Source organism: Lissotriton helveticus, chromosome 6 (assembly GCF_964261635.1).
Source record: "Lissotriton helveticus chromosome 6, aLisHel1.1, whole genome shotgun sequence".
NCBI classification, from domain to species: domain Eukaryota; kingdom Metazoa; phylum Chordata; class Amphibia; order Caudata; family Salamandridae; genus Lissotriton; species Lissotriton helveticus.
Window position 1 is genome coordinate 962,812,015 of NC_136067.1, and position 14,172 is coordinate 962,826,186.

Below are 14,172 nucleotides of genomic sequence, written 5' to 3' on the forward strand. Positions count from 1 at the left end.
ACTAGGAAGGGCTGAAACATGTTGGTGTCTCAGTTAGGGTCATAGAACCATTACATTCTTAAGCTCTACATTTAGTTTTTTAACCTTCCCTCTCACAACATCAACAAAGGATACTATAGGAGTGGGTGAGGAATTTTATCTTTAAAGATATGCCCCCATATGCCAAGTCTTCATAAGTGCTCCCTGAAATATGGTTGAGCCCACCCCGTCCTTTAGGAGTTGTGGTGAGCCCAATGATAAAGTATGCCACTACTAGAGTGAGTGACGGCTTTACTAACAAAAGGGCCCCTTTCCCCTCCACCCACCAAAGTGGGTTGGCAAATATCTGGTGTAAACTTCCTTGGTGCTCCCTGTAATTTTGCTTTTCTTCAAGGAACTAGTCGGGTTCCAGAAGAGAAGGGATACTTTTTTTATTTTCAGATATATTCCACAGGGAGGACATATCCCCTCCTACCTTTTTAGTGAGGATATCTTTACCCTCCCAGGGGCTTTTCTGGGTTCCCTGTTTTGTGAAAGAGAATAATTTGGTGGGACCTAATTTTGAACGCAAGAATATCATTTATTTTAGGTATTTAATATCGTCTTTCTAAGTAAAGTAGTATATTATATATATTTTTATATAAATGTTTCTAATTTTGCTTTTAAATAAGTTCAGTACATTTGAGTAAATTTAATATTATAAGGTATGAGTATTATAATAATATTTATGTTTAATTTGTTTTTGTATATTTTTTTACTTTGTTATATTTAATTAAAGTATGTTAATGTAGTAGTGAGTTGTTGAGTTTGTGCGTAATTCGAGTGGGAATTTTGTTATATGTCAATTATTATTTTTAATTTATAATGACATTTTTCAAGTATTTATTTAATTGATAATTATTTATGTGCATTAATCAATAGATTAATACTTATTAATATGTTGTTCGTTTCTATTTAATTGTTAAATGATTGATTAATGTATTTGTTTTTGAATTGTTTTAAAATATTTTATATTTATAAGTTGCCTTCATTTTAATTGATATCTAATTTTTAATGTCATATTACAAATGTATTATAGTTGTATGAAATGTATTTCTATGAATTTTTATTGTCAGAGTTTGTTTTTTATGGTAATGGAGTGAAATGTGGTTTCATTGAAAATAGCAAGGCGTTTTTTCCGCTGAAACGCATAGGGTATTTTTCTTGGCTCTTATGCTGACTAAATAAATCAGTTTTCAACTGATCTGGGACTGGCGTTATTCATTTTGAAGGAGTGCACTCGCGCATGTCTCCGCTTGGTGAGCAAGTGTCATTGAAAATATGTATACATTTTCAAAAATATTTTTTAATAGTAATGTAAAATGCATATTTATTAAATCTGTAAAAAGGCACTTTGTTCTGTTCAAAAGGGCAATTAAATTACCTTTGCTCCTGTGTTCTGTTATGTTATGAGATTTTGTTGAGAGCACATTTCACCCGAAGGTCTCAAAGCGCGTAGCGAAATATGTCAGATATTCAGCTGGGATATTTAGCAATTACTTTTTCTAGCATTTGCAGGAGTTGATTCTGGGCATTGTTGAGGTCAGTAAATTTTACAGTGTGACTATGGTGATCAATGAATTTTCAGCGCTTTTTCTGGAGTTCTGTCATAATTCTTTTACACCATAGATTTTTTGGCTGTGGCACAAATAATGATTTATTAGCATTATTTTTTATGTGAATTAAACATTACTTTTTGGTAAAAGCACGGCTTTTAGATTCTCTTCCTGCGAAACAATAACATTCTTTTTTAGCAAATGCTTCTCTGTGTGTTTTCTATAATGTACTAGCTTACCCGTCGCGCGTTGCTGCGGTTTTAGAAGAAAGGATATTTAAGGAAACTTGTTATGATAACATTCAATTTACATTGTCTCATTATAATTTTAATATGGAAAACATTTTAAAGTGTTGTTTTAATTCTGTTTATTTATTCGAGTGCTTGTGGAAACACGTTATTTTTTGTTTTTCCGTCTGGTGCGTACACAAATAAATCAGAAGGTTTTCTGACGCGTGAGCTGGCCACATACAGTTGTCTATGTGAGAAGCACGGATTCTCCAAATCTAGTCCACACACTTGCAGTGATTGTCCTTGTGCTTTGTTGATGGTCATTGCAAAAGCGAGTCGCACCGGAAACTGTAAACGTTCAGTATTGGAAAGATTATGAGGGCCCTGTGTGGCCGGGGGCCGATATTTAACACATTTTTGTTTTAGCCAAAACCCTTCACGGGTGTGTACTCAACAACTTCCCAAAGTTTCATGCCGATCGGATGAATGGTGTAGTAATGCATAAAGGACAAACGGACATACTTTGGTTTTTATATATATATAGATGTGGCTGAAGTCAGAGTTGAACAACAAAATGTCCCCCTTTTTATTTTACAGAGAACAACCTGCCTTGTAGTAATATCCATTACCTGGATTAGAAGGGTAGTGATCAAAGGATACTGAATTGCAGACCACACCTCATTATTAGTTGAAACACTAACTACCCAAATCCTTCTATTTTCATACACCTTGCATTTTCGCAAGTTTATTTTAGTGTCCAAAGTAATTCTCTACATAACTTTCTAAACTTATAGACAATTTAATTAATTTATAAATGTAAATAATTATCACAGGTGCCCAGTCTTTAATGACAGACCAAGTACTCTCACAAACATAATCAGACATCACATATATTTATTATCAATTTAATATCAATGCCTAATAATGCATTCATTTTATGTATCAACTTTATGTATGATAAGATCATTCACCATTATAGTAATTTCTCGGTATTCCTATTCCATATGGATGCTCAGGTTTGCACAACCCATAGCAAGTAAACATGTGGCTTATCTATGTAGTTAGAATTTGATAGTAAACAGAATCCCCTTTCTGGCCTCATACTACCCAGCTGGGGTGATGGATGCCCTGAACAGCCTTTGGGCATAATAAAACATATGCCTCCAAGATAGTTTACACAGAGGTTCTCGCTCTGTTATGGGGAACGTGTGGCAGAGTGTCAATGAAGCAAATGTACTGTATTAAGACAGCACAAATCCAATTCATCATAATGCTTTTAATAGGAAATTCCAGGAATCACAATTATTCATTATTTCCGTTAAATCTTAGAATAAAACAGAAAATAATATTTTTTCCGACATTCTAGAAGGCATACGTAGGTTAAGATAAGCCACCATTGATTGATTCACTAACTATACAATAGCATTAGCCATGTATCCACACAGCAGATACCTTTCCTGATGATTGCATTTCTTTAGAACATGTTTGTACCTAATGTGGTGCTCACATGTTTGGGTTCTTGGCAATAGGCTGAGTAACTGGAATCGGTACACTGTTATCTGAAGTCAGAGTAAAGTTAAGGAAAAAGTCTGGTACCATTAGTCCTTTTGGCAAAGTAACTAAACCTAACAATTAAGACTGTGAGTATAGTGAACATAAATGATCAACCTTCCTAAAGACTTGATCCAGGTGGGCAACCTTGATGGCAATACTCCAGAAATGATGGGATTAATAGTTCTGGCCCTCCAGGACACTAACATTGATGTTTTAACCCTCCAGCCTAAAGTAGTCAAGGGTAGGAGGTCACCACCGTACCAACTGCAGTGTCTCAAACACCATGAGTGCGGTCTCTGATAGAACATAGTTGTGAATTGTGTCTCAATACTGAGGAAATCAGAAATGTTTTACCTGCAGCCGAAAAAGAATTCAACCTTCAGATGATACCTGTGCTTATGAGGAGGTGATGTTTAAGGAGCCTGCTTGAGTCAGTGTTGACCTGCTCACTTCACTCCTCTATGGAATCAGCCACTGCTCTACAGCTGGTCCCTTCCACCCACTTGTTGGCAGCCTCTGGAATAATGGTAGAAACTTGTCAGATCCTGGTGTAATAGAACCTATCACCATGACTACAAGCTATGTTGGTCAATCAACTGAGGAGGTAGGCATCCTAGCTCCAATCTGTCCTTTTTTTAACATCTCAGTTACCCCCTCTACGATGACAGCAGACATACAGTTAATTTTCAGAACTAATGAAATCATAGGTTAGCGGATAACTGGGACCACCCCACTGTGGAATGTGGGTCCTCCAGAATGTGCTGGGAGCTCACGTTAGAATGTTGTGGTGAGAGCGAGGATTGTCGTGTGACTGGCGATTGGGGAAACACCTTTATGAATAAACCCACTTACTTTCACCTTCTGGACTCTGTGTGGATTATTTTCTTCATTTGGTGATGAAGATGGGATCGCTGCGCAGGGGGCAGATGTGTTTCCACCCCTGTTTCTTCATTTTCGCCAGTTCTAGCCGCTGGTTTTCTGCCTGCTGCTTTATTGCTGTTTCCACACCTTTTTGGTGCATCGTGTCCTTTGGTGCTGAAGCCTCTTTTCTCTTATCCTCTACTCGTCGAGTGAATATTTTCTCCATTTGGGGGTATTTCATTACCGCTTCCCCAGCGAAGTTGTGATCCTTCATGTCGAGGGAAGGTTTGGAGTGCATCTTCTCCTCTCTCTGCTGTGGTGTTGGTGCCTTAGGTCACCGCCTTCTTCCTACTTCCTGGGGAGTAGCGTCCCAGCAACTCCTGCTTCCAGAGTTCTCCCTCGTCAGTTTCCCCTGCTCGTTAATTCCTTCTGCACCTCACCTCTTTGGCGGACCAGTTTTCCATCTTCACAATGCCTCAGACAGTGCCTCAGGCGCCTGCTGCTGCTCTTCCATTTGGCGTTCTGTTCATCCACGTCTCCACGCCTAGTTCTCTTTACCACAGACAGTGCCTCAGGCATCAGCTGTTGCTCCTCCGTTTGGCTTTCTGTTCAGCCACGTCTCCATGCCTGATTCTGTTTTTCCTGTAGTGCTTCAATCTCCTTCAATCCGCTGTGGCAACTTGCAGATCCCTCCTTCCGGGTGAGTCTATTTGTATTGTGCTCCACGGCATTTCACCACACGCTGACAGGCTCAGCTTCATATTACCTGCAGCTGCCTTTCAAAGGAATCTCCTTCCTACTTCGACCTGCATTGTACTTCATGATACCTTAATCATACGCTCATAGACTCAACTTCCTATTGCCTGCAGCTGTCTCTCTGAGGATTTTTCTTCTGATTATTCTGTACATTTTTGTGATCTTCACGCTGACAGGCTCAGCTTTCTACAGCCTACAGACTTATTCTAGGGGTTTTCTCACCTGTTTTATGTATGTTTTCCCCATACACTTCGTTTTCTGCTTCCATTTGCCAGAAGATGTGTCTCACTCATGCGGACTGGTACAGCTTTTAATTTACTGATTGTTCTCTCACATTTTCAGACTCTGTTCCTATACATTTCAGGAACTTCTCCTCGATTTTTCACTGGTTTTGTACTGTCACGTAGCAAATTTGTTTTTTTGTCCCACTGTTCATCATCATTGTTCTTTCTGTTTCCACTTTGTTCTTTTTCAGACTATTTTCTTGCCTCAGTCATGTCTGTAACAAACTTGAGTCAACCCCCGCCCTTCTTAAATGATGAGGGTGAACCTGAAATCCCTTGGGACAGATGGGTAAAGATTCTCCATTATTATTTAATTGCTATTGGGGGGAAACGTTTTCCTCTGTAAGAAAGCAGCACATTTTATTACATAATTTAGGCATCTACAGTAGAAATGTTTATGAAGATCTAGCAGATGGTGTTGAAGAGGAGGGGGATGGTAATGTGGATGCCTTTACCACCACCTTAAGGAAATTGGGTACACACTTTAAAGATAAGGTAAATGTGGTATTAGAGAGACACACATTGTTTAAGAGGGAGCAAGGTAAAAATGAGAAAGTTACCTCCCATATTGCCGCTTTGCGGGGTTTGTCAGCTACCTGTGAATTTGGAGTTCTCAATGATTTCCTCATTAGGGATCAATTGGTACGTTGTACCAATGAGCATAAAGTACAAGAAAGGCTGTTGACGCTAAATCCTGGCCTAGAAGAAGCTGTATCGATAGCCAAGAGTATTGAACACAAGGCCTATTGTTTTAAAGAAAAGAAAGGAAACAAGGAGACCTCTAAGGAGGACAATGGTATCCATGAAATTTCTGATGATAGTAAAGTATGTAAAGTTCAGAGTGCGTCCACTTTGGCTAAAAATAAGCCTAGAAATGTGAATTTCAAATGCTATAGATGTGGAAATGCTAATCATCTGGCCAATTTCCCAAAGTGTCCTGCCATAAGGGTTCATTGTAAAAAGTGTAATAGAATTGGACATTTTGCCAAGTGTTGTAATTCTAAAAAAACAAGTAAGCCGATACATGTTATACATGAAGATCCAAACTCGGAGTTAGGCAATGAGAAATTTACATTCCAAGTACACAGCCTAGAGAACCAAGAAAATGTCAGATACCCTGTTTGTGCTATACAATTAGATGGCAAAAAAGTTAGTGCTTTCGCAGATTCATGCTTACCCTACACATTAATAGACAAAGAAACTTTTCATGACATGTTCAAAGAAGATGAGTGCACTTTAGAAAAGCCAGATATAAGTCCAGGTGGGTATAACAAGGACCTCATTCCTTTAGAAGGAATGGTGCGAATGCGTATCAGGTTTAAAGGCAGGCACACCATCGGCAAGGTCTACATTGCAGAAAGGGGCAGTAATCTATTGGGTTGGAAACATCAGAAAGATTTAGGAATCAAGCTAGATCCTAATAGCATTGAACAAGTAATGCTTTTTGATAGATCCTTGGTAGCAGTTGATGTAAGTGAAGAATTCCCAGAAGTGTTTACTGACCAGATTGGTAAGTTGAAAAACTATGTACACAAGTTTAAACGTAAGAGTGATGATCATCCAGTTGCACACAAGACAAGGCCCATCCCTTTGGTAATGCGTGAACCATTAAAAAAGGAATTACAAAAACTAGAAAGGCAGGGTATCATTATGGCTGTGGAAAACTCGGAATGGCTGGCCCCCATAGTGATAACGTCCAAAAAAGAGGGAAAGGACATCCGCACGTGTGTTGATTTGAGGAGTCTAAATGCAAATATTTGGATGGACAGGTATCCGCTGCCCAAAATCAATTAAATGTTGCATACCATTAATGGTGCAAGATATTTTTCAGTGTTGAATCTCTCGTCAGCATATTATCAGGTTGCTTTGCACCCTGATTCCCAAGTTCTGACGGCGTTTACCACTCCTTTCGGCACATACCAGTTTCTAAGAATGCCTTTTGGTCTGGCCTCTGCTGCTGCGGTGTTTCAATGAATTATGCAGCATGTGCTGTAAGGAGTGGATAAGACCATTTGCTTTCAGGATGATATCCTCATTTATGGTTCAAGTGAGGAAGAACATAACAAGAATTTGAGGGTAGTCTGTGCCAAACTTAGAGATGCAGGTTTTACTATTAAGAAGAAAAATGTAAAATTAGTGTTGCATCAGTAGACTTTTTGAGTCATACCCTGTCCAGTGAAGGCATGAAACCTAAAATGAATCTAATTGAGTCAGTGTTGAAAGCTCCCATTCCTAACAACAAGGATGAAATAAAATCTTTTTTGGGTTTAGCTGAGTACATGGCCAAATTCATAAAAAAGTTTTCAGAGGTGGTTCAACCCATTAGAGACTTTTTAAAGAAAGCGGCACAATTTGTGTGGTTACTGGTCCATGACCGTGCAGTCAGGGACATAAAAAAAGCCATTGTTTCCTTATTGGGAGCTTCAATAGTTCCAGGGACACCTTTCTCACCACAGATGCCAGCAATAAGGGCATTGGTGCCACGCTTTTTCAAATGGATGGAAGCACAGAGAAGATAATAGATTTTGCCTCCAGGTCTTTAAAAGAAGCAGAAAACAATTTTTCTACAATGGAAAAGAAGCTCTGGCATGTTTCTGGGCCACCAATTATTTTAAGTATTTTCTATGGGGAATACCATTCACTCTCAAAACAGATCACAAACCACTGATATCTCTATTTACTTCAAAAGATATTGAAAAAAACACTCCCAGAATTGGCAAATGGAAGGTGTTTTAATTTTAAAATGGAATATATGCCTGGCACGAAGAATCAAGTAGCTGACTTTCTGTCTAGGTTACCCATAGATAAACTTGACGATGAGGTAGTAGAAGAGTTTGATGTTCTACAAGTTACCATTCCTGCAATACTAAAAGAGAATTGGGTTAACCACATGACAGAAGATACCACTTTAAGAGTGGTTACAGAATATATCAAGAAAGAATGGCCCAAGAGATGTGGTGACTTACCCAAAGAAATACAACCGTTCTGGAATTCTAAGGGAAAAACTATCTATTGCTGGGACCATTGTCTTTAAGTCTGATAAGATTATTCCACTAGAGAAACTCAGAAAGCACATTTACGAAATTGCCAATGAAGGTCATCTTGGGAGAAATCTTACCAAGTGTAAGTTGAGGTCTGGATATTGGTTTCCTTACATGGACACCATGATAAAGGATTTAGTAAAAAATTGCCATGCTTGTGGTCTCAGTGATAAATCAAAGATCACCAGAAAGACACCCTTGGAACCAGTGGAAATTCCCATTAAGGCCTGGGACAAACTGGGGTTAGACATCATTGGTCCTTTGCAAATTTCAGGGCTGCAAGAAAGATTCATTTTAGTTTTGGTGGACTATTTCTCAAAGTGGATCATCATCAATTTTGTCAATAGAGTGGACACTAAAACTATTATTTGTTTTCTTTTGGAAGTGTTTGCTAGTGAAGGTATTCCCCACACTCTCATTACCGACAATGGGGTCCAATTGGTGTCGGAAGAGATGAAGGAGTTTCTAGTCAGTCTGGCCATCAAACACATTTCCACTCCCCTATATTGCCCCCGTGCTAATGGGTTGGTGGAATGTTGCAATAGATTAATCAAAGATTCCTTGCAATTAGCCATGGTCGCTCAGAATCCTATTGTTCAGTCCTTTAAAGACAAGTTATGGTCTTATCACATAACGCCCAACAGTGAGACCAACTATTCCCCATTCTGTTTGTTGAGAGGGCGCAAACCTAGCTCTAAACTGACTATTTGAAAACAACTCATTTGAATGGGATAGACAAGTAACCAAGGAGAAAATCGTGCATCATCAAATAAAATACAAACAATCCTATGACTAGAAATGGTGTACTAAACAACGTGCATGGAAGGTTGGACAATAGTCTTAGTTAAAAAACCGGACAACAACCAGAACAAGTATAACACATACTATGGTCCTGGAAGAATAATATAGGTGAGAAGAAATTTAGTCATCATGGAGGATGGTCGCATGTGGAGCATGGACAGGTTGATGCCACACTATGAGAAAGTCAGAGGAAACCAAAGCATTGTTAATGCCAAAGAGGCTAGTACCACCTCTAATGTTAAACTCAACAGAAGGATAACTATGGTGCCCAAGCGGCATGGGAACTTTGTCATGAATAAACTCTTCCTTTTCAGCTTGCTTGTACAGAATTGTTCATCCCTATGTCATTTTTCACCTTCTCTTCCTTTACTTTTTCTTTTTCCTTCCTTTCCTCCCTTTGCCTTCCCTTCTACTTGTCTTTCATGCTATTTTCTTTGTGGTTTTCTCCTCTCTTTTCCGTTGTTGAAGGGAGATGTGTTGTATCCCTTCTTGCTCTCTCTCGCCTTCTATCTCCGCCTTGCCTTTTCCCTGCCTCTCCTTTAATGGTACGTTCCACCTCACCTCGCCACTGTGGAATGTGGGTCCTCCAGAATGTGCTGGGAACTCACTTTAGAATGTTGTGGTTAGAGCAGGGATTGTCGTGTGACTGGCGATTGGACGATTGGGGAAACACCTTTATGAATAAACCCACTTACTTTCACCTTCTGGACTCTGTGTGGATTATTCTCTTCAATATCCTTATTCAGGGAATACCCTGTGACTTAGTTTGTGTTCTGTCTACATCCTGGCAAGTACCTTGAAAGTTGCAAACATTTATTTGTTTTAAAGACCTATATAAACCTGCTTCATTAGTCTTGTCTTTGAAAGAATTCAGTAGCAGAACGAGTTAAAAAAACTTGATTAGATATAAAATACAAAAAAAGAATTCGATCTTTGTGGACATTCTAAGTGTTATGATTTTACGATTTGGTAATAAAATTGTAAAAATTATCTATGTATCCGAACTTATCATTTTAATGCCATAACAAAAAGAATTAAAATGACTTTTCAGAAAAAATATATTAAACAATATTTTGGGAGCATGTTTGTTTAAATATAAAGTTATGATAATGTTTCAAATTTCAAAATCATTATAATATACAAACTGTCTTTGAGAGTTGCAAAAGGAAAATACCGGGGTATTTTTAAAGATAAAATGGAAACCTGGAGAGGTTGGACAAATAGTAAAAACACAACAATAAATGTCAGGGACCAAATATATTTACAAAAGTCCATACATTTCAAAAAACGAAAAGGGAAATTATGTTCAAAATATTCAGTTTTTAAATAATAGTCAAAAGTCAAAATAGGCGAAAAAAGTAAGATGAGCAAACTAGGAGATAGTACAACAGGTGGAGGGTGGGTTTGGGAGGCAGACAACACTTTATGGCTGCTATCAAGGAGGTAGTGAAGGTATAAAACGTATGGAGCTGTTTAATTACCAGTTCTTTGAATATCCAGACCTCTCACACTAAGTCCACGATAATCCAAGAGATTGATATCAATCAAGTGACTGATATCGGAACCTTTTCGATTCAAGATCTGCTAGAGAGCAGTTAATGAGAAATAGTTTTGGAGAAGGGAGTGGGCAATGTGAGGGCTCTGGCTGACATGGCAAAAGTGTAAGTGGTCTTGTTCTGGATGTACACTTGGAAGAGGAGAACAAGTTAGAAACAGGATTGCAACCGGAGGCACTGATGGTATGGGGGCCTCTGGAGTTAAGGTGGGGGCCGGTGTAGACCCTTATGTTTGTTGGACCTGCTGTTTGGACACCACTTGTAGTTCTTCTTCAAGGCCAGAAGGAGCTTCAATATCCACACCCTCCTGGCTGGCAGTGTACACATTCCAAACCACCACAGTTGGCTTTATAGCTCCCGTCTCAATTCTTGTAAACAAGGAAGGTGTTTGTCTCTAGGTGGGTGTTTTCTTCATTCTGGAGTTGCAGATCCTTCTTCCCGCTGGTGGTGGATTGCCCTTGTGCCCGCGTTCTCGTGCCCTGGGTCCTGCTGTGATGGGCCTCATCAAGCTCTGTCGACTGAAAGGGAATGAGGAACACAAAAAAGTACATATGCCTAACAATTCATATCTGTACAAATCTTTATTAATAATGTATATTACATCCCTAAATACAAGATATTATGACATTGCATATATTTCTAACTAACTTTTATCATGTTAATGTGTCTGTAAGAAATGTATTAAACATCACTTCTCCAAAGAAGTTAAAAGGTGATTATTAATTCATAACAGACATTCAAAGATGAACACATTTTATTTTTCCCTGAGACAGAAACTGATTCCATAATCAGACCCCACCCAAAAAATATATATCTTTCTGCACATGAGTGCCTAAAAAAGAACACATCATTAAAATGATTTTGAGAAAATTACGTTATTATAAACCAGCATTTTTCACTTAAAACGAAAAGGTTTATTGGAATGAGTTTAAAAAAAATGTCGTATGTCGACTTAGAGAAAGCTATATTTACACAATGTCAGCATTACAAAAACATCCTTTGATAAAAATGGAATTGTAAGATACTCAAAGTTTTAGTTTTGTTATAAATGTATTGTTGAAAGGTAATAAGAATTTAGAAAAACATTTCCATTACATAATTTGTAGATGTTTAATTTATACAAAAGAACCATAGAAGTTTTAAAACATAATAGTTTTCAAAAACATTCACTTTGTTCAAACACAAAAATAACAGAAGCTAAAGGCAATATGGATTGTTAGAACAAACTTTAGACTGTACACATGCTGACAAACATTTTACAGCTCATTCATTTATTTACATTTTAAAATATTAAACTTCCAGCTGATCGTGGAGGGTCAGCTAGTTGGTTCGCAGGCCCCCCACTACACTGGTGTCAATCAGGGGTGCCGAAAATGTGACTGGCAGGACATACCAAGACTTTCCTGCACATTAATCATGCCCTCGCAGTATTGGTCCTCCCACCACTTGAAGCACTCCTTACACCGCTGGCTGTGGGCACCCACTGCAGAGTAGTGCTAACCAATGTCACTATAAATGTGGGTTCATGCTGCATTGCTTTGCTGGCTATCTGGGCCCTCATGAAGCTGAGGGTAACTTTGCATGATCCTCTCACAGACAATTTCCAGCTGTTAGTAAAGCTGGGGGGCCTTCTCATCTTGCCTAGACGTTGATCAAATTTAAATTACACCAGTGTAATGTGCATATTTTGGGAACTTTATATTACGCTTGCTGCACAAAATTCCCACTTCATGTAATTAAGCACCCATTAATTGTAAAAATTTACCACAAAGGCACCATTCCAGGTAAACAATTTATGCAAGCACCCATTTCATGCTAAAATATAGAATGAAATTACAGATTTGCATTCCATGTAATTACTCGTAATTTCATGTAATTTTGCTGACATTTTGCATAATTGCATGAAAGCGAATTAAGTGAGTTTTGCACATCCTTAATTGTGTCCATCAATCACGTTGGGGATTTGTATATGCAAAGAAGAAGCAAGATCAAGGAGGATGCTCTTGTGGTGAAAGGTTCCATCTGAAGGTCCAGTAAGTGGCTGATTCTCTTTTTCTATATGTAACTTCCTGTTTGTCGCAGTAAGTGCAAATGTCTACCCCAAATTCAGACCCTCTGTTCTGCATGCAACAATCTTTGCCCTGCATGCACGGTGGAGAGCTCCAAGTGTGGGAGGGAGACCTCTGCAAGCCGGTTAGAAGCTTGGTGTGCAGAGGAACAACGCAGCATGTTGACAAACCAAAAAAAGCTTTTGGCGGACACAAAGCTTGTAACAGAGGGTGTTTTTGTACATTATCGATGTTACAAAATCAAGTTCTGAAATATGTATGTGGGCAAAATTGCCTTTACTTTGTGACTAATTATAATTAGGTTTTGTAAGTGAAACCCATATGGGCCAGTGACCTTCGACGATGGTAGACTTGCTTTGGCCATGATTATTTCTTGCTTCAAAATTGGTTGTTCCAGAATATCACTGTTTGTGATATTTTGGGCATGTGTGCCTCTTCTAGATATGAACACTGTGTGGCCAAGTCTGTGTTCTCCTTTTTATATAATGCTTTATAAAAATCTGGCAAACACTCAGCTTTTTCTTCTCCCTTGCCACAGATCACCCCATGTTTGCCCTTTAACCTCCACCACATGCCTGTGCATTTGTTTTGCTCCTTAACAGCATGCTCATAGTTTTCCTGTCCTATTTCCTAGCTCATAGAATTTGCTATTTAGCCTAGCTAAGAGGTAGATCGCCCTGTCTGTGTAGAGTGCTGTTGCAGGGATTCTGCTCAGACACAGAACTGTGCACAGAGACCCAGGACCTCAGTGAATTGTGGTGGATCAAAAAACTCACCTCAGTACCTAGACCCCCTAACCGACTAGCATCAGTGTCACATTAGCTCTTCGTCCTATAGTAAAGTAACCAATAATTAGACAACCCAGAACATGCGACTTAGGTTACTCTCAGGAATGGTGGGAATCAAGAACACTCTTTCGTTTGTTATTCTCATACCAGTATACACAACATGGGTAAAAAAGAGACACAGTAACGTTTAAAATGTTCATTTTAATGACGTGCTCTAAGATGCAGTATTTTTGCTAACATAAGCAGGCATATGAAAAAAAATAATACGATCAGCATTGTTACAATTCCATAAAACACAAAAGGAGAAATCATATTATAATGATGGTGGAACCAGGTCCCAGCTTCTTGTATCCCTCCCTCCCTAGCTAGGAACTATGTTTTGTTAAATATAGAAGGTCTCTTAGGCTTGAATAGGGGACCCCATACCTCTAAGATAAGCAGGAGTGAATCACATCAGGATCTGCAAAAGTTCTCTGTCTCTCTGGAAACTGATTTTCTCCAAGAGTCTAAAATCATGTATGCAGTGCCATATTAAAGTGCCAGAATTTCAGTTAGCTGCAGCTGCGTGCATGTTGTCTCTAAACGTGAGCCAATCAGCCACGTAAGTCTAGGGATATTGAAAACAAGCCATTCTCAGGTGAAGATATTCACAAAGTTA